Consider the following 19,287-nt stretch of genomic DNA (forward strand, 5'->3'; position numbering starts at 1 on the left):
AAAGTAAGAGTGAACAGAGAAACTGGTAATATATGGTAATACATCTAAATCTAAATCATTAATAGTAAAATAGCTTTTGCATGTTTAAAAACAGACTAAAACAAATACCAATATCAGGCTACGTATGGGAATAGAGTTTGCAAGAAAGGCACTAAATTCTTGCCTCATGCAGGAAGAGGATATAAATACTGATTAACTTCAAACTTTATTAGAAAAATACTAGGGATGCACGTTAAAAATTAAGGTAGTCACAAAAATATTACACCCAGAATTTTAATAAGTAGCATGAAGAAAATTTTATCAACTCAATAGAAGGCAGGAAAGAAGAAAGAAAGTAGTAAATACAAGCATGGAAAGAAGAAAACAAAATTGTATGACAGTGGGCTTCCCTGGTGGCGCAGTGGTTGAGAGTCCGCCTGCTGATGCAGGGGACACGGGTTCGTGCCCTGGGCCGGGAGGATCCCACGTGCTGCGGAGCGGCTGGGCCCATGAGCCATGGCCACTGAGCCTGCGCGTCCGAAGCCTGTGCTCCGCAACGGGAGAGGCCACAACAGTGAGAGTCCCACGTACTGGGAAAAAAAAAAAAAAAAATTGGATGGCAGTTTCAAGTCCACTTATATTGGTAATCATGATAAATGTAAATGGTAAAACACACCAAATAAAAGACAGACTCTTAGATTGGATTTTAAAATTCCAACTAAATGTTCTTTATAGGACATACAGCTTACTACCTATAAAAAGAAAATTAATACCTTAATGAAAACATTATAGAATTTAAGGAAATAGCAGTAAAAGGAACAAAGAGGGATGTTTCATACTTAACCCACCAAGAAGACATAACTAAAAATGTCATGGAAAGCTCTTGTAAAAATTATATTCAAGAACTTCTTTTTCTATAGATCTTCATTTATTTCATGGCTCTGTACATTTTTTTTTAACATTTTAAGGTTTTGTCCTTCATGGGTCTTTCTGTATTTAAATATAGTACAATACCAAAATATATCCTGGCACGAAAGTGATTCAGGGACTTTGAGGAACCAAGACTATGAAAGACAAATGGGAGGTAAGCAAGACCAATGGGCTGTTATTCCCTGTGGAGAGAGGAGAAGAGATCGCGGTAACTCCAGTGCAGACACAATGAATTCATTTCCACAACGCGCTGTAAGGTGCAGAGGAAGGAGGTAGCTCTCATTAGAAGTGATCAGAAGAGGCTTTCTGGAAGAGGTGGTATGGTGGGCAGAATTCTAAGAATGATTCCCAGTGACCCTCACCCTTATATAATATCGTCCCCCTTGAGGTTGGGCAGAACCTGGGAATATGTTGAGATATTATTCCCATGATTAGGTTACCTTATCTGGCAAAATGGAGCTTATCCAGATGGGCCCGGTCTAATCACATGACTCTTCTAGAAGAAGAAAACTTAAAAAGGTGAGGGGAATTTGACTCAAGGGAGGTTCTCTGTTGCTGAGATGGAGGGGGCCACGTGGAAGGAGCCTAGAGCAATCTCTAGGAGCTCAGAGCAACCCCAGCCAACAGCCAGCAAGAAAAAAGACTTTTCTTTCTACAGCTTAAGGAACAGAATTCAGCCAACAGTCTGGATGAGCTGGGAAGCAGATTCTACCCCAGAGCCTCCGGATAAAAGCCCACCCCAGCTGACACCTTGGTTTCCAGCTTGTGAGACCCTGAGCAGAGAACCCCATTGAGCCTGCTCAGACGTCAGACCTACAGAGCTGGGAAGTAATAAATGGCTGTTGGTTTAAACCACTGAGTTAATTTGTTACACAGCAATAGCAAACTAATACAGTGACATTTGAACTTTACCTTGAGGGTGGACAGGATTTCAAAATCTAGAGAAGAGGAGGAAAAAGCTCTCCAGGCAGAGGGGAGAGCATGGCCCAAGGTAAGAGCTGGAAATGTCGGGAAGCATTCAAGGAGCAGCCGATAACATTGTTGGCGCCAGGTTTCCTGTGAGGTTAAAGAGTTTGCAGTCAGCTTACAGGGATCTGGAATGCCATCCCAAGGAGTTTATCTTTTCTCCAGGATGTCATGGAGAGATATTGAAGATTTTCAAGCAGAGGAGTATATGATAAGAGCTGTTCTTGAGGACGATTAAGCTGAGATTATAGGTAGGGTGGATCGGTGACAAAGATACAGAGGTAGGAAGACTAATTAGGAAGTTATCACAATTGCCCAGAGAACCAGATGCCATGGTGCCCACATCCCAACCCCTCAGCCCACCTGTGATTTCAGGTGACAGTCCCAGGCTTTCTCTAAGGCTCTGAGAGCCCTCCAGGTCCTGGGCTAGTGCAGCTTAGAAGTGCAGTGTTCCCCTCAACTAATGGGAGACAGAAGCGTTGAGTGTCTGTCTGTCTCCTGTCCTTTAGGTAGACTGTTGTGGGAGGTATTCTCTACACTTCTTAAAAGGTCCCAGTGGAATCACATCTCCATTGCTCAAAGCAATCCAGACCCTCAGCAACGTAACCTGATATTGGCTTTTACTCCGCTCTCTCTCCCCTCCCCCTCACTCCCACTCCCTGCACCCGGGTCCTTCTATCAGGCTCTTATTTGGGGAAAATCCACACCAATAAATTCAGGTAAACAGGGCTTAACCCAGGCTGGTAGTGTGGATGAGAAAAGGATAGAGACACTGCATGGCTAACTGGGCAATAGACTTCACCATTTGGACGTGAAGGGAACAAAGAGAGAAGAGCCCAAGAAGATACCAATGTTTCAAACCTGAGGGTCATTGGCAGGAAAAGTCAAGCGTGAAGTGGAGATGTATAATTTGTGCAGTTCTTGGACCAACATTTGCATTAACATGTATATATATATATATACACAAATTATAGAGCCATATACCACAATTAATGTCATGTTTTATGTCCTATATCTCGTTGCCCTTTGTCATAAAATATGTCATAGATGCCAATTGTTATTTGTGTAAAGGGGTGGCAGTACACCACCACCACCACCATCTGGAGAAAACAGCTCCAGATGGTACCAACAGTTCTTAAATTATTACACACCTCCATAGGCCCCAATGGTGTCTTTGCCTGTGGTGGTCACATCCTCTCCCTGGCCTTTGCCCACTATCACATGTCCAGTGGAGTTCTGCATGCCTAATGTACCAAGCACTGGACTTTCACAATCTACTAGAACCAATGTAGAACTTATTTTCCTGGGTAGGAAGATGCAAGATTTTTGTCTTATCCTTACGTGCAAACAAATAACAAGAACAAAAAGTGTGTATTTTCCGAGCCTCCAGCAAAACTATAGTATTATAACTTAACCTCAATTATGTGGAAATAAAATCTAGTCCCCAAGATTCTAATAAAACCAAAGATGAAACCTTAAGGTTTGCCAAATGTCTTTTCCTCCAGCTGACTAAAAGAACAAAATGACATTGTTAGGGACTTCCCTGGTGGTCCAGTCATTAAGACTCTGCGCTCCTAATGCCGGGGACCCAGGTTCAATCCCTGGTCGGAGAACTAGATCCCACATGCACATCGCAACTAAAAGATCATGCATGCTGCAACTAAGACCCGGCGCAGCCAAAATAAATAATAAACAAATAAATAAATATTTTTTAAAAAATAACATTGTTAGATCTTCCAAATAATGAGGGCTCTCATCTTTTGAGTACTTACAATTTATTGGGAACTTTTACGATATTATTTTATTAAATTCTCACAACAACTTGGTGAAGTAGTTATTAGATCTCCATTTTACAGAGGAAAAAAACTCAACCACTCAAAAAGGTATGGTAATGTGAGCCAGGTAAGTGGAGCTGTAATTAAAACCCAGATCTGCTTGATTCCAAATCCCACTCTTTCTGCTATGTAATCCTGACCTACCTGTGGGCTTGGTAGCTGAAGAGTGATAGGCCACAAAGGAGAAGACAGGTCAGCACTATTTCCTTTGGGTCAATGACCCTTAATCTCCTCCTTGTGATTACATGGGGTTTTCCATGTTTATTTTCCAGAAAAACAGAGGTAAATGATTTGCTTAAATCCCTGGGGATCAATACTAATAAGTTAACTCTAAAACAAGTGTGCCCAGTGTGACATTACCTCCCATCTCTACCCGTGTATTACGTTTCCTGAGATGACTCATCCTCTCTGGTCCTCATCCATGTAGCAACCTGCCAGCAGGCCTGAAGGCATTCATTCACTGACCTGCATCTTTCCACCCCCTGGGATTTCTGCTTGAAAGACCTTCTGCCTCAGTGTTCACTGCAGGCTCACTCCTTGGTGCCTGGGGGGTTTGCAGTGGGATTGAAAAAGAGGATTCCCACCAAATGATTTTCTAAAGTTTTCATAGGGAAAACATTCACACATACACACAATCCTGCAACGTGGTGGAGTGCTGGAAGAGGTTTCAAAGGTTAGGACTTCATCAGGAGCCCCTGAGCAGGGCCAGAGCAATGTGAACTAACAATTCACAATGGAAACAGTGGTCCAGAAAAATGTCCGGGACCATGCTTAGTAGCAAAGCCACCTGCTCCTCCTGTGGATGAAGAAATGGGAAATCAGTGGAGGGGGATCCAAGGCGTGCTGTAGGAGTTGGAGTAGAAGCCAGAATGTTCCATCCAGTCTGGCTTATCCCCTCTTACGGGAGCTGCAGAAAGAAGAGTAGTCAAGGCTGCTGGGAAAGGGGGTCATGCTGATTTCCCAGAACAAATAACAGATTAGTCAACTTGGAAAAAATTCAGGGTAGCTGAAATCCTTCCCAAACTCCTGATTTCGTAAACATTATTAGCTGAGACAGTAATCCACCCCTGGAATTCTGGAAATCTTGACCTGCAGCATCTGCCGGGCTGACAGAAATAGCCTTTAATGGTAGCTTCAATCAGTGATACTAAAACCATCTAAAGAAGAAAGTGTCAGAGAGGAGGTGAGTTAGGGAGAAAGAATGGGTTCAGGGAGACAAAAGAAACCAATAGCATCTGTTTCTATCCAAGACCCTGCACCTGGGGTCACTGGACAAACAGCCCTGTCACCGGAGAAGTATCCTCTGATGAAGAGAAGGGATTTTTCATCAGGCTTTACAGGAACATAGGCGAAGAGTTCCCCACAGCCGTAATGCTTTCTTGTCGATACTCTATTCATAGGAAACAGCCTTCTGACTAATAATGCAGTCACCCAAAAGCCCTTCTACTACAAATGATGGCTCTGCTCCCACAGGCATGGCTTGGAGACTCACACATCCTGGTCACTGCAAAGGGAAACCCCTGCTGCAAATCCTTCTGCTGGAATTCTAATGAACAAGTCAGTCTGCTGTCAGCTTAACAGGCATGAGTCTATCACTGGGTAGACAAAGAAAATCCAGAGGCTGGACCTAAAACTCCAAGGACTGAGCTAAGCCCTGAACTCAGGGACCTCTCAGAGGTGCCATTTGTGTGACCTGCTGGATTCCCATCAGTGACAACCCCCCCCGCACCCCCCCAAAATCCTTTTACACATCAGAATGCTTAGAAGTCACACCTGTGTTATCATAGTGTCACGTTTCCCAGGCCTGATCCATTCCTGAGACAGAGCTCTTTCCCTATCCTCCTACTCCTGGCAGGGGAACCTGCTTCCCCAGCCCAGATCCCTGCTCTGCTCATGTCATCACTGTCTTGGTTCTGCAAGACCGGAAGTCTGTCTTGTCTATACTTTGTAGCTATTAGTAACTGTTTGTTTTGTTTTGTTTGTGTGTGTGTGTGTGTGTGTGTGTGTGTGTTGATGCACACAGACTTTCTCTAGTTGTGGCAAGCGGGGGCTACTCTTCATTGCAGTGCGCGGGCTTCTCACTGCGGTGGCTTCTCTTGTGGAGCACAGGCTCTAGGTGCGCCGGCTTCAGTACTTGTGGCTTGCGGGATCTAGAGCACAGGCTCGGTAGTTGTGGCGCATGAGCTTAGTTGCTCCGCAGCATGTGGGATCTTCCTGGACCAGGGTTCGAACCCGTGTCCGCTGCATTGGCAGGTGGATTCTTAACCACTGCACCACCAGGGAAGTCCCAGTAATTGTTTTTTAAATTCTCTTTTCTCCTCTGTTACTAGTCTATTAAATTTTGTATTCCTTATAGCAGTTGGATGCAAAATAAAAAATTAAAAGTATTTAAAGAAACACGGGGAAAGTTCTACATAATCTTAGTGGAAGAAGCTATCCTAAGTGTGACACAAAACCCAGATACCATTTTTTAAAAAGATCGATGAATTAAATTACATTTTCAAAAAGAGATTCTAAGCAGAAACTAACACGCCATTGTAAAGCAATTATACCCCAATAAGATGTTAAAAAAGAAAAAAAAGAGATTCTATTGGACACAGAGAAAGGAACTTATTAAAAGAAATTACTAACACAATATACCATTAGTGGGACATATTGTAAGGACAAAAAGAACTAGAAAGAAATATTGAAATTTATAGGTTTATTTTTAGTAGTTGCATTGGTGATATAGCTCCAAAACTATCTTGTGTATATTGTAGGGTAATGGGTAAATTCATTAATATTCCAGGGAACAAGGTTTTCTTTAGGAAAAGGAAGATACAATAGGGAATAAGATAAGGTGGGGAAAAAACTTGTGATGTCAGATTTGGATGGTAATATAAACTCATGATATACATAATATATATACATATAAATGTACATATGTATTTTAATTGCACATATTTAATTTCATAAATATTAAAATTCTGCAGGAAAATATGATGAACAAAGACAAAAGACAAGCGAAAAACCAAAGAAAATATTTATAACACATATGACAAAGAGCTCATTTTTTTACTATTTAAAGAACTCCTATATATCAATTTTTTTTCTTTTTTTTTTTTTTTTTTGCCGTACGCGGGCCTCTCACTGTTGTGGCCTCTCCCGTTGCGGAGCACAGGCTCCGGACGCGCAGGCTCAGCGGCCATGGCCCACGGGCCCATTAATTAATTAATTAATTAATTTTAATTTTTGGCTGCATTGGGTCTTCGTTGCTGCATCCGGGCTTTCTATAGTTGCGGCAGGCGGGGGCTACTCTTCGTAGCGGTGCGCGGGCTTCTCACTGCGGTGGCTTCTCTTGTTGTGGAGCACCGGCTCTAGGCGCGCAGGCTTCAGTAGTTGTGGCACGTGGGCTCAGTAGTTGTGGCTCGCGGGCTCTAGAGCACAGGTTCAGTAGTTGTGGCGTACGGGCTTAGCTGCTCCGCGGCATGTGGGATCTTCCCAGACCAGGGCTCGAACCCGTGTCCCCTGCATTGGCAGACGGATTCTCAACCACTGTGCCACCAGGGAAGCCCTACAATTCTTGCTATAGGGACTTCCCTGACAGTCCAGTGGTTAGGACTCCGTGCTTCCACTACAGGGTGTGCAGGTTCAAACCCTGGTGGGGGAACTAACATCCTGCATGCTGCGTGGCGTGCCCAAAAGAAAGAAAAAAAATTCTTGTTATATATTCCCACATGACTTTACAAGAAAAAAATTTTTTTTTCAATTGTCACTTTTCCTAAAGCCTCTAACTCCTAATAAAAAATAAGTTGCTGGTGTTTTGAGAAGTTGAAATATGCTCCCTCACCTTCCCCACTTTATGTATGACTTGCCACTTTCTCTATTCAATTGACTGTGAACTTGTTCCTTCTGAAAGATTAGGTAGGATGAGAACTTAAATGTATTTCAGCTGATACATATCAACAATGTTTAGGGAAAAGTGTTCAGACTCCATTCGAATGATAGAACCATTTCCAAAGTTTCAGGTTTATTGGTTTTCATCGTTGATAGTATAACGTTTTCTGCTTTGCCCGAATCTTTACTTCTTTCATTAGTAACACACGTTGGCCCTCCCCTGCAGTGATTACCTGTTTTCTATTTACTTGTCTGAAAACGACTCACCACCTCTGACCACTCGTCACGGGAAATCTGAGCACCAACTTTGTTTTTTTTAATATTTTGTTGGTAAGTTATGTTTTTCACCTTATTTTCCCGATTTTCATCAAAATTTTTGTTGCATTTTTCTTGTGAAGAAGCTGGGTTTTTTTAAATCAGATGGTCATCAATTTAAAAATTTTTTATTTATTTATTTATTTTCTTTATTTTTTGGGGCTGCATTGGGTTGTAGTTGCAGCACGCAGGGTCTCCGTTGAGGCATGTGGGATCTTTCATTGTGGCTCGGGCTTTTCTCTAGTTGTGGTGTGCGGGTTTTCTCTCTCTAGTTGTGGCGCGCGGGCTCCAGGGCACATGGACTCTGTAGTTTGCCGACTCTCTCATTGAGGTGTGCAAGCTCAATAGCTGTGGCACATGGGCTTAGTTGCCCAGGGGCATGTGGGATCTTAGTTCCCCAACCAGGGATGGAAGCCGCGTCCCCTGCATTGGAAGGCAGATTCTTTACCACTGGAACACCAGGGAGGTCCCGAGGAAGCTGTTTGGAAATTAAATAATTAATTGCTTTCAAGTAGGCTAATAAAATCCAAAATGATCAATAGATTATAAGTGAAAAGGAGGTGTCCACCCTTCACCAAGTCTCCCAATTTCCTCTGCCAGAACCAACCACTGTTCTTGGTTCTTTTATATTTCCCAGATATAGTCAACGTATAAACAATGTGTATGTATTTGTATTTATATATTTATATATGTGCTTTTGTTTTTTAAACACCGAGATAACTACATATATACGATTTTAGTACCTTGCTTGTTTTTAAATTTTATGATATATCTTGGAAATCTTTCCATATCAAGATGTACGACCTGTCTCATTGTTTTAACAGCTGCAGAGCATTTCGTTGCATGGCTGTATCATAATTTATTAAACAATCTCCTTTGGATGGGCATTCATGTGATTTCCAAACTTCTGTTACTACAAATAGTAGTGCAGTGAATATCCTGGTATTTATGTTTTGCATCCACTTGCAAGTGTGTCTGCCAGATAAATGTTAGAAGAGGAATTGCTGGGTCAGAGTATCTGAATTTGAAATTTGATAGCTATTGCCACTTTTGCCCCAGAGAATTTTTAATTTGCAATTTTAACATTATAAGTAAGGTCAAGTATTTTTTGATAAATTAAGAAGCCAGCTGTTTTTTCTCTTCTGAGGAATATCTATTCTTTTGTTTTAAAAAGAATTTATTGATGTGAAATTCACATAACACAAAATTAACCATTTTAAGGTGAGAAATCCAGTGGCATTTGGTGTATTTACAATATTGTGCAACCCCACCTCTGTCGCGTTCCAAAACATTTTCATCACCCCAGACAGAAATTCCATACTCATTAAGTAGTCCTCACTCCCCTTCCCCTCAAGCCACCCCTGGCAACCACTAGTCTGTGTTCCGTCTATGGATTTATCTATTCTACATAAGAAATATCTATTCTTGTCCTTTGTGTTTTATCGGGTTTTAAAAATTGATATATAGGGCTTCCCTGGTGGCGCAGTGGTTGAGAGTCCGCCTGCTGATGCAGGGGACACAGGTTCGTGCCCCGGTCTGGGAGGATCCCACATGCCGCGGAGCAGCTGGGCCCGTGGGCCATGGCCGCTGAGCCTGCGCGTCCAGAGCCTGTGCTCCGCAACGGGAGAGGCCACAACAGTGAGAGGCCCCCAAACCGCAAAAAAAAAAAAAAAAATTGTAAAATCATTCTTTATCTTTTATTTCTATTTTGGATCAAAAAGCCTCATGCTCCTACCCATGCTATTTATAATAATGAAAACATGTGAAATGCACTGAAACAATATTTAACTTTCTAAAATATATGTATGTAGACTATACTAATTGTAATATGTGAAATAACATTGAATTAAAAGCAGAACACCAGATAGTATATAAAAACTTGTTATATAAAGCCTGTGTAGAGGCATTATCAAAGATTTAAAAAAGTTAATTTGGAGGAATGGAAACAGTTTATAATGAAGTCTTCATTAGGCTTGGGTTGAATGGTTGCTTCAATTCTCAGAAAAGAGCACATCCATCTGGCAAGCATTAAGGCAGAACAAGGAGGGGCAGATGGGCACAGTAATAGGTCAGTACCGGCAGAGGAAAGAATACCTCGATCGGGCTACTGATATCCCACCTTTGGCACCCAGGCAGTCCAACTGGCCAGCTAGACTTGGCCGGTGCACACCCAAGGGAATTCAAGGCCACCTGGCGGCTGTATCATAAAATTACACCTCAATTGATTCCTGGAGTTCAGATGTAGCAAGACAAACTAAGTAGGACTTGGATTGACCACCATTTATTGGCCAGCTTTACATGCACACAAAAGCACCTTACTGGCTCCTGGTTTATCATCACAATTTCCTACAAATCGTACTACTTCCTCTCATCTTTGTCAGCGTTCTTAGTCACGCCTTCTGTCACCCTCAATCAATATAATATCTCTCTTTATCATCTTTCCTCTGGAAATACCACATACTACTGCATGTGAGCGATCAAGATTCAGTCCTTAATGACAGGAAAATCACCCCTTCACTGCAGCACATTCTCCAATTCTCCTCCAGAAACACAGCAATATATTTTATTATTAAACAATAAACATAATAAAGTAGCACTTGATTCACAAAGATAAATACATATTATGTTTCACTGTTCTTTTTTTAAATGGCCCAATCATTATAGAACATTATTCTCATCATTGTCAACTCTTGATTATCCTTTGGGATAGTCTGGGTAATAAAAAGAGCATTTAATCTCAGGTCTATTTCTGTTACTGTTGTTATTAGTACTCTCCCCGGAGAGCTCTATCTGCCTGAAAGGACAGCCCCCTCCCACCAGGTGACAAGTTCTGCTATGACATTTGAAAGACTTTAAAAAGGTAAGGAAAGTCTCTCTGGAAAGGAACTTCTGGATGTGGACACTTGACTACCTTAACTTTTGTTTGATTACTCTTTCTGATGACTCTAGCTTTTGTTTGATTACTCTTTCTGATGACCTCTACTTCCTGATTACTCAACTTTCCATTCTGCATCATGAAAGTACATGGGTCATAGCAGGAGCTCAATAAACGTCAGTCCCTTCGCTTCTCGTCCAACTGATCCAGCACACTTGTGTAAAGACCGGAAGTATGAAGCAGGATGGCGAGTACCAGTCATACAAGATATGAAGTCGGGGGAGGTGAGTGTGTGTGTGGTGGGGATGTCAGGCCCCTCCTTCCAATCTTCAGGTCCATCTATGGCTTTGATGAGTCCCAGGACCAAAGCTCGCCCTCTCTACTCAAAAGTGGGGCGCCCATCAGCCCTGCAGTTCATCTCCTCCCAGCCTCAAATTGTTTCAAATCCTCTTTCCCTAAATCCGTCTTGTTACAGCACTACAATTGTTTGCTTTTTCCAAACTAATTGAAAATTAGAAGATGTGGACAAAAAGAAACTTGAAAACAGAGACACAAAAAACTTCAGAAAATTTATGGCATTAGTCTGAGCAGTCCTCCACTTAACTGGGTTCCAACACATTGGTTATTCATTGTTCCCTCAGTGTTTACTGTGCTTGTCAGTGATTAAAACGCCAGAAATAGTTAACATCACCACTGGTGCAACACAGTGACAGTCTGAGTTTCCCAGGGTAATGCACCAGGAAGGGTGCACCACCACTTCTGTGCTGTTCTTCTAAAAATGAAACTAACCATGGGAAAACATAATACAAACGCAAATCGAAAGACATTCTACAAAACTACGGACAGATACTTTTTAAAAATGGCAGAGTCATGAAAGATAGCAAAGGCTGAGGGGTTTGTTGCAGATCAAAGGAGGCTAAAGAGTCATTTCAAGGACATTATTGAGACAAGTGGCAAAATTTGAATATGGACTGTATAGTATTAGGTAATAGTATTATATCAAGGTTAAACTTCCTGAATTTTATAAATAAACTATTGATATACAAGAGAATGTCCTTGTTCTTAGTAGATACCTGCTAAAGTATTCTGAAGCAAAAGGGCACAAATAATTTAGTGAACAAAATAATGTGAACATACAGAGAGAGAACAGTGATAAAGCCAATGTGGCAAAATGTGAAAAATCGGGATAAAGAAAATGTGGGAGTTCTCTGTATTATTCTTGAACTCTCCTGTAAATTTGAATTTTTTTCTTTAAAAAGAAAGAGAAGGGGCTTCCCTGGTGGCGCAGTGGTTGGGAGTCCACCTGCCGATGCAGGGGACGCGGGTTCGTGCCCCGGTCCGGGAGGATCCCGCATGCCGCGGAGCGGCTGGGCCCGTGGGCCATGGCCGCTGGGCCTGTGCATCCAGAGCCTGTGCTCCACAGCGGGAGAGGCCACAACAGTGAGAGGCCCGCGTACCACAAAAAAAGAAAAAAAAAAAAAAAAAGAGAAAAGAGGAAACACAAAAATAGAAGAACATTCAAGAATCAGGTCTTCCACTTCTATCTTTTGATAGGTTTTTCATGCAAGTAAGAGAAGAGAAGAGTTTACATGTAGCTCTTATAGCAAATGCATTTTTAAGTTGAGAATAATACTGGTCGACCATTGGGGGGTTAGATTATTTTTGTAGGCGGCCCTCGCTAGGTTACTCTCTAACCAGAAAGAAGACATTGATTTGCTTCATAGATTCTCCTAATTAATTCCGAATTATTCTACACATTCAGTTCAAGGGAGGGTGTGCTGTTCAATGATCACAAATAATAATAGTTGATGAGTAGTAAGTGTTTATGTGTGATGTGTATGAAACACTGAGTTTATCTTTTAACGGTATTGGGACATTTGGTTCTCAACAGTCCTATGAGATATGTACTATTATTATAGCCATTTTTACAAATGAAGAAACTGAGGCACAGAGACGGTAAATACATTTCACAAGGTCACAAAACTACTCCATGGAGGAGCCAGGAATTAATCGGGTCTATCTGACTCCAGCACTGATGCTTTTAACTGTTGCGCTACTACCAGACATCCAGACACAAGGAGCCCTTGCTAAGCCAGCATCTTGTCAGGAGTAGCATTTATCTGCTGTGCCTACTCTTAGCGCTAGGATTGGATACCATGGTAAGTCTGGGTATCTCCCTAACCATCACATGCCAGAGAAGGCTATGAAGACTTTAAGGGCAGAGGAAGGGCCTCATCCCCTGCCCTGACCCCAGTCGTTTTTTCCACCTTCCACTCTGTACACCAGCACTGGATGGGGGCTTTAACTCAGGCTTGTAAAGACAGCCAAGACCATGAACGAACTCACACTGTGGAATGAAATCTACATGAAGTTGGCAGAGATGAACTCTGACGTTAACGTGCCTCGTCTTGCATTTCCCCCTTGCTTTTCGGGGTCTCTAGACCTCCTTCCATGCATGCCTCCCCCATCCCTTTCCCTTGAGCCTCTTCTACAGGAGAGGAGGCACTGGCTCTCCCCTCACTTTGTTCCACACCAACTCAGAGTTCAGCTGAAGTCCCAGATGGGATGGTTCTTCCCTCACACGCGTCGTACAAAACACCCACAGCTCGTCACAGGTTCTGTCTCCCTCCACCCTGCATGTCTCTATAATTCCCTGGCAGCAACCACTGAGTTCCACCATTCTGTCCCCTGCCCTGTCCTCCTTGGGGCAACAGGAGGGGTATTTTTTATTCCACTACTTTGGGCAGGAAAAGCAAATTATAGAAGGGAGTTCAAGCTGAAAACAGATTGCTCTGTCAAGCAGAAGCATGGATGCCTGTGACACCTTTTTACTAATACCACTCAAAACCCACTCTGGACGCAGAAACCCATAAGCAAAGTGTAGGGAATGTGTAATGGAGAGGGAGGGGAGACCCAGTCCCTTCAACCTCCCAGAGGGAGAGAAACTTACAATGACCTGGAAATAATAAAACTGTTGGAAGCTTATGAAATCAGCTTCACCATTCCTGATGACACTGTTCCATTTGTTCTCCAATTATGTATAACCCACAAATGAGTCACCAAAATAGAACATTTAAACTTAACACCATCCCATTTGGGCATCTTTGTTTCCATACACTTGAGTCATGCTCAGGGCTGCACCTGTTTTGCATGTAGTCACATTTCTATCACTCTGAGCTCTAGGCTTTGGCACAGCAGCAGGATGGGCAGATGGGGAGGCCCCAGATCTAAACTGGATCTGTCAGCTGGAGTATGGCAGCATTTGGACAGCATCTGGTCTAAGAGAAGACAGTCTCCAGGAAGGGCAGAGCATTGACTTAGGTGATATACAGGTCACAGCTAGTATCTGTGACTAACATGATATGTCATGTGCCCTGATAGGCAGGTGGAACCCTACCCGTAATAGTCAGAAATCCAGGGAGTTAACATCCGGTAATTGTCAGATGGTTGCACCAACCACTAGACTGTGCCTCTTGGGCAGATTCTAGTACTTGGTGGTAGGACAGTACTGGTGGGAAGAAGGCAAAGTACCCCGATTTTGATGGAGAGGGTACCAGGCAGACATAAGCACATCAGAGACCACACTGAACCAGTCATCAGGCTCCTGCAGCCTGGAAGCAAGAGTGCATTGGGAGCAGTCCTTGATGAGCTATAAGGTCAAATGCCCTTCTACAAGGTCATGATAGGTCCTAGAGACTGATGCTCCAGGTCACACATGGCAAGGACTGTAAACCCAGGGAAATGGCTTCAATCTGGGCTCTCCACTGTCAGGAAGAGATCCTTCATTCACGTGGTCAGTATCTTCTGAGCACTCAGTATGTACCAAGCACTGGTTTACAATGGAGACTAGTCTCTGCCCTCAAGGAGTCTTGAGAAACAGGACCCATTTGACCATCAATGAGAAAGCACTGAGACAAATCTTTACAGTACCTCTGGTGCAACCCTTACAGACTGGAGGCCAGTCTCTACACAGGTCCTGCAGACTCGTTTTTTCTTTTTATGCTCTGCACAGCAAAATACATAATGCAGTAAAGTGCACAAGGAACCAGCTTGATGACTTTAAAAACCCACCATCACAGTGTTTTAAAAGGTTACATACACATCGGGCTTCCCTGGTGGCGCAGTGGTTGAGAATCTGCCTGCCAATTCAGGGGACACGGGTTCGAGCCCTGGTCTGGGAGGATCCCACATGCCGCGGAGCAACTAGGCCCGTGAGCCACAACTACTGAGCCTGTGCATCTGGAGCCTGTGCTCAGCGACAGGAGAGGCCGCGATAGTGAGAGGCCCACGCACTGCGATGAAGAGTGGCCCCTGCTTGCCACAACTGGAGAAAGCCCTTGCACAGAAACGAAGACCCAACACAGCCATAAATAAATAAATAAATAAATAAATAAATAAATAAAAAAGGTTACACATCAAAATGTCAACCCTGAATACAGAGAAGAGGAAAGGTAAGTTTGGTGGGCAGAATAATAGCCCCCAAACATGTGCATCTCCTAATCACCAGAGCATGTGAATAAACACAGGACACTTACACAGCAAAAAGGACTTTGCATATGTGATTAAGTTAAGGACCTTGAGATGAGAAGATGATTCTGGACTATCTGGGTGGGCACAATCTAACCACATGGTCCTTAAGATCAGAGAAACTTTCTCAACCAAGTTCAAAGCCAGAGGGAGATGTGACAACAGAAGAATAGTTGGAGAAATGTAACATCATTGGCTATAAAGATTGAGGAAAGGGACGTCTTTATATGAGCTTTATATCATGCTTTGCGAGCACAATCGTCACGAGCCAAGAGTCCTAGCAGCTTTTAGAAGCTGGAAAAGGTGAGGAGGATTCTCCCCCTGGAGCCTCCAGAAAGCAACACAGTGCACCTTGACTTCAGTTGGCCTTTTGTCAGACTGCTGACCTACAGAACTGTAAGATAATATGTTTTATTGTCTTAAGCCATTACATCTGTGGTCATTTGTACAGATAGCAATAGGAATCTAATAAAGTGAGAGATGGTGCCACATTTATGAAGCTAAAAGGATTGAATACTTTCTATTTCCTTCCCTAATATTCATTAAATCTTCCTCTATCATAACAGAAAATCAATAGGTAATGTCCAAAATCAATAAATCAAAAAATAACAGTTTAGCATATTCTTTATACATGGAGATAAGTACCAGAAGAAAAGCCTAAATGAAGTGAAAGTGGGTGACTCTGGGGAGTGAGATTAAAAGGCAGGGCAGGGTCTGCTGTTTTTAGTACCATTAGTGCTATTTTTAAAAATCTAAGGGGGGGACTTCCCTGGTGGCGCAGTGGTTAAGAATCCGCCTGCCAATGCAGGGAACACAGGTTCGACCCCTAGTCCGGGAAGATCCCACATGCCACGGAGCAACTAAGCCCGTGTGCACAACTACTGAGCCTGCGCTCCAGAGCCCGCGAGCCACAACTACTGAGCCCACGTGCCACAACTACTGAAGCCCGCACGCCTAGAGCCCATGCTCTGCAACAAGAGAAGCCACCGAAATGAGAAGCCTGTGCGCAACGGAGAGTAGCCCCCGCTCGCCGCAACTAGAGAAAAACCCACACGCAGAAACGAAGACCCAATGCAGCCAAGAATAAATTAATCAATTAATTAAATAAATTTAAAAAAAAGAATCCTTTACAAATCTAAGGGGAATTAAACTTTGATTTAAAAAATGCTAAAGCCATGTAATTAGGCAGTTATTATCCTTGGTCCAAGCATCTTATCATCTAATGTCTAGAGTTGTTCTGGTGTATATGATAGCCACTAGCTCTATGTAGCTTTTACATTTTAAATTAAAATTAATTTAAAATTAGTTCCGGGTGGGGGATATATTAGGAGTTCAGGATTAGCAGATACAAACCACTATACATAAAATAGATAAACAACAAGGTCCCACTTTATAGCACAGGGAACTATATTCAATAGCCTGTAATAAACCATAATGAAAAAGAATATATATACATCAGAATCACTGTGCTGTACACCAGAAACTAACACAACATTGTAAATCAACTACACTTCAATTTAAGAAAAGAAAAGAAAAGAAAATTCAGTTCCTTAATCGCACTAGCCACATTTCATGTGCCGGACAGGATGTATTGGATAGCATAGGTTTAGAACATTTCCATCATCGCAGAAAATTCCATGGTCTGTATCCTTCCTGCACTCTGCCCTACACACCCTGCATTCATTTTTGGGTTGGTGACCCCTGCCTAGAGGCAAGATAGGGCCGAAGATGTGAAGTATAAGAGACAACAGGCCAGTTAAAGAAATTCTACCTGCCAGCCAGGATTAAGGGAAATGGGATTAGGAAAGGAACAGATAGGCTAAATTCCAGTTATCTAGGGCTTTGTAATACACCACTTCAAAACCTATATGTCATAAAATAACCTGTTTTGTTTTGGTTTGTTTTGGCCACGCAGCTTGTGGGATCTTAGTTCCCTGACCCGGTCCCTGGCAGTGAGATCTCGGGGTCCTAATCCCTGGACTGCCAGGGAATACCAAAATAACCATTTTTTATTGTACCCATAAACTCCATGGGATAGAAACTCTGACCGGGCACATAGGGGAAGCTTGTCTCTACTCCAGAATGCCTGGGCCCAAAGATTCAATGAGTGGGGCTTGTATCACCTGGAGTCATCTCTACTCACGTTTGGCAAGAGATGCTGGCTGCTAGCTGGGACCTCCAGCTGGAAGCTTAGGCTGGAATATCTAAGCAAAGTCTCCCTGTGTGGCCTGGGCTTCATCACCACTTGATGGCTGGGTTCCAGGAGGGAGCAAGCAACCAAGAGACAGGAAGTGGAAACTGCCAGGTTCTTAAGGCCTGGGCCCAGAGATTGGTACCCTTCTCTTCTACCATGCTTTATTGGTCAAGCAGTCACAGAGCCCAGATTCAAAGAGAGGGGACGTGAACCCCACCTCTCAATTAGAGGAGGGTCAAAGAATTTGGGAGGACATGTTTTAATACTGCCAGAGCTCATAACTCCCCTCCCTTCCTTATCAAAGCCTACTTTTCAAGGAGAGAATATTTTTCTTTACAAAACAAGTCTTTATAAAACTTGCGTCAAAAAATATTCTAAAAGTATAATGTGCCCTACTCTGTGTCAAACACTGTTCGCCTACTTTTTTTTTTTTTTTTTTTGTAGGCTACTCTTTTGAGTAATGATGTAAAGGAGAAAATAGAGACATGCAGTGTGGAGAAAGCTGCTTTCTTAAATGGGAGAAAATTTGAACATGTTTATAGGCTCAGAGGGAAAAGGGTGTTGCAGATATAGAAAAATAATCCAGATATTGGCAGGGAAAGTAGGGCTTGAATGAAGAGTACCAGGGAGGAAATTTACATCCAGCAGCAGGGGGCTATTCCTCCTTTGTCCCTTCCAGAGATTTCCTTTTAATGCAGATGTACCTTTTCCCTTCTGAACATTTAAAACACTTTTGCACAGAAAACTGTGTGTTTCTTAGTAGAAACACCCATGGGGAGTGGGGCATTTAATTTAAAGGTGCTGGGGCCCCCAGTGGTATTATTTCTACTACTATTCCTCCCACTTAAAAGAGGGTGAACACAGTTAGTGTTAAATATCGCTCCCCCAAGGGAATATGCAAGAAGCAGAAGAACTCAGACAGCTGCAATGAGCTCTCTGAGAGATTCTGATTTGCAAGGAATTGCAACATTTTGCCTTCACCCAAGTGTTCCCTGAAGTTTTGCTTCCATCTTCAAGAAAAGAACCCTTTACTGCTTTCCAACTCTTTTGCGGTACGCGGGCCTCTCACTGTTGTGGCCTCTCCCGCTGTGGAGCACAGGCTCCGGACGCGCAGGCTCAGCGGCCATGGCCCACGGGCCCAGCTGCTCCGCGGCATGTGGGATCCTCCCGGACCGGGGCACGAACCCGTGTCCCCTGCATCAGCAGGCGGACTCTCAACCACTGCACCACAAAGGAAGCCCGTCTTCTTTTTTTTTTTTTTTTTTTTTATTTATTTATTTTTGGCTGTGTTGGGTCTTTGTTGCTGCGTGCAGGCTTTCTCTAGTTGCAGCAAGTGGGGGTTACTCTTTGTTGTGGTGCGTGGGCTTCTCATTACAGTGGCTTCTCTTTGTTGTGGAGCACAGGCTCTAGGCACGCGGGCCTCAGTAGTTGTGGCACATGGGCTCAGTAGTTGTGGCACATGGGCTCAGTAGTTGTGGCACACGGGCTTAGTTGCTCCGTGGCATGTGGGGTCTTCCCCAATCCAGGGCTCAAACCTGTGTCGCCTGCATTGGCAGGTGGATTCTTTTTTTTTTTAACTTTTTTTTTTTTTTTGCGGTACGCGGGCCTCTCACTGCTGTGGCCTCTCCCGTTGCGGAGCACAGGCTCCGGATGCGCAGGCTCAGAGGCCATGGCTCACGGGCCCAGCCGCTCCGCGGCGTGTGGGATCTTCCCGGACCGGGGCACGAACCCGTGTCCCCTGCATCGGCAGGCAGACTCTCAACCCAAGGGCAATTTTCTTCCTTTTTTTT

At 43.3% G+C, this 19,287-nt stretch overlaps 1 long non-coding RNA gene across 1 annotated transcript in view; it reads right to left on the reverse strand.

Moving 5' to 3' along the window:
• Positions 1–264: 264 nt before the first annotated feature.
• LOC132507843 (uncharacterized) overlaps positions 265–19,287 on the reverse strand; it is a 119,033-nt gene continuing 100,010 nt past the window's right edge. Inside the window, exon 3 of the long non-coding RNA XR_009536336.1 lies at positions 265–569. This is a non-coding gene — a long non-coding RNA (uncharacterized LOC132507843). The remainder of the gene's footprint in view (positions 570–19,287) is intronic.

This window comes from Lagenorhynchus albirostris, chromosome 2, assembly GCF_949774975.1.
Source record: "Lagenorhynchus albirostris chromosome 2, mLagAlb1.1, whole genome shotgun sequence".
Lineage (NCBI taxonomy): Eukaryota > Metazoa > Chordata > Mammalia > Artiodactyla > Delphinidae > Lagenorhynchus > Lagenorhynchus albirostris.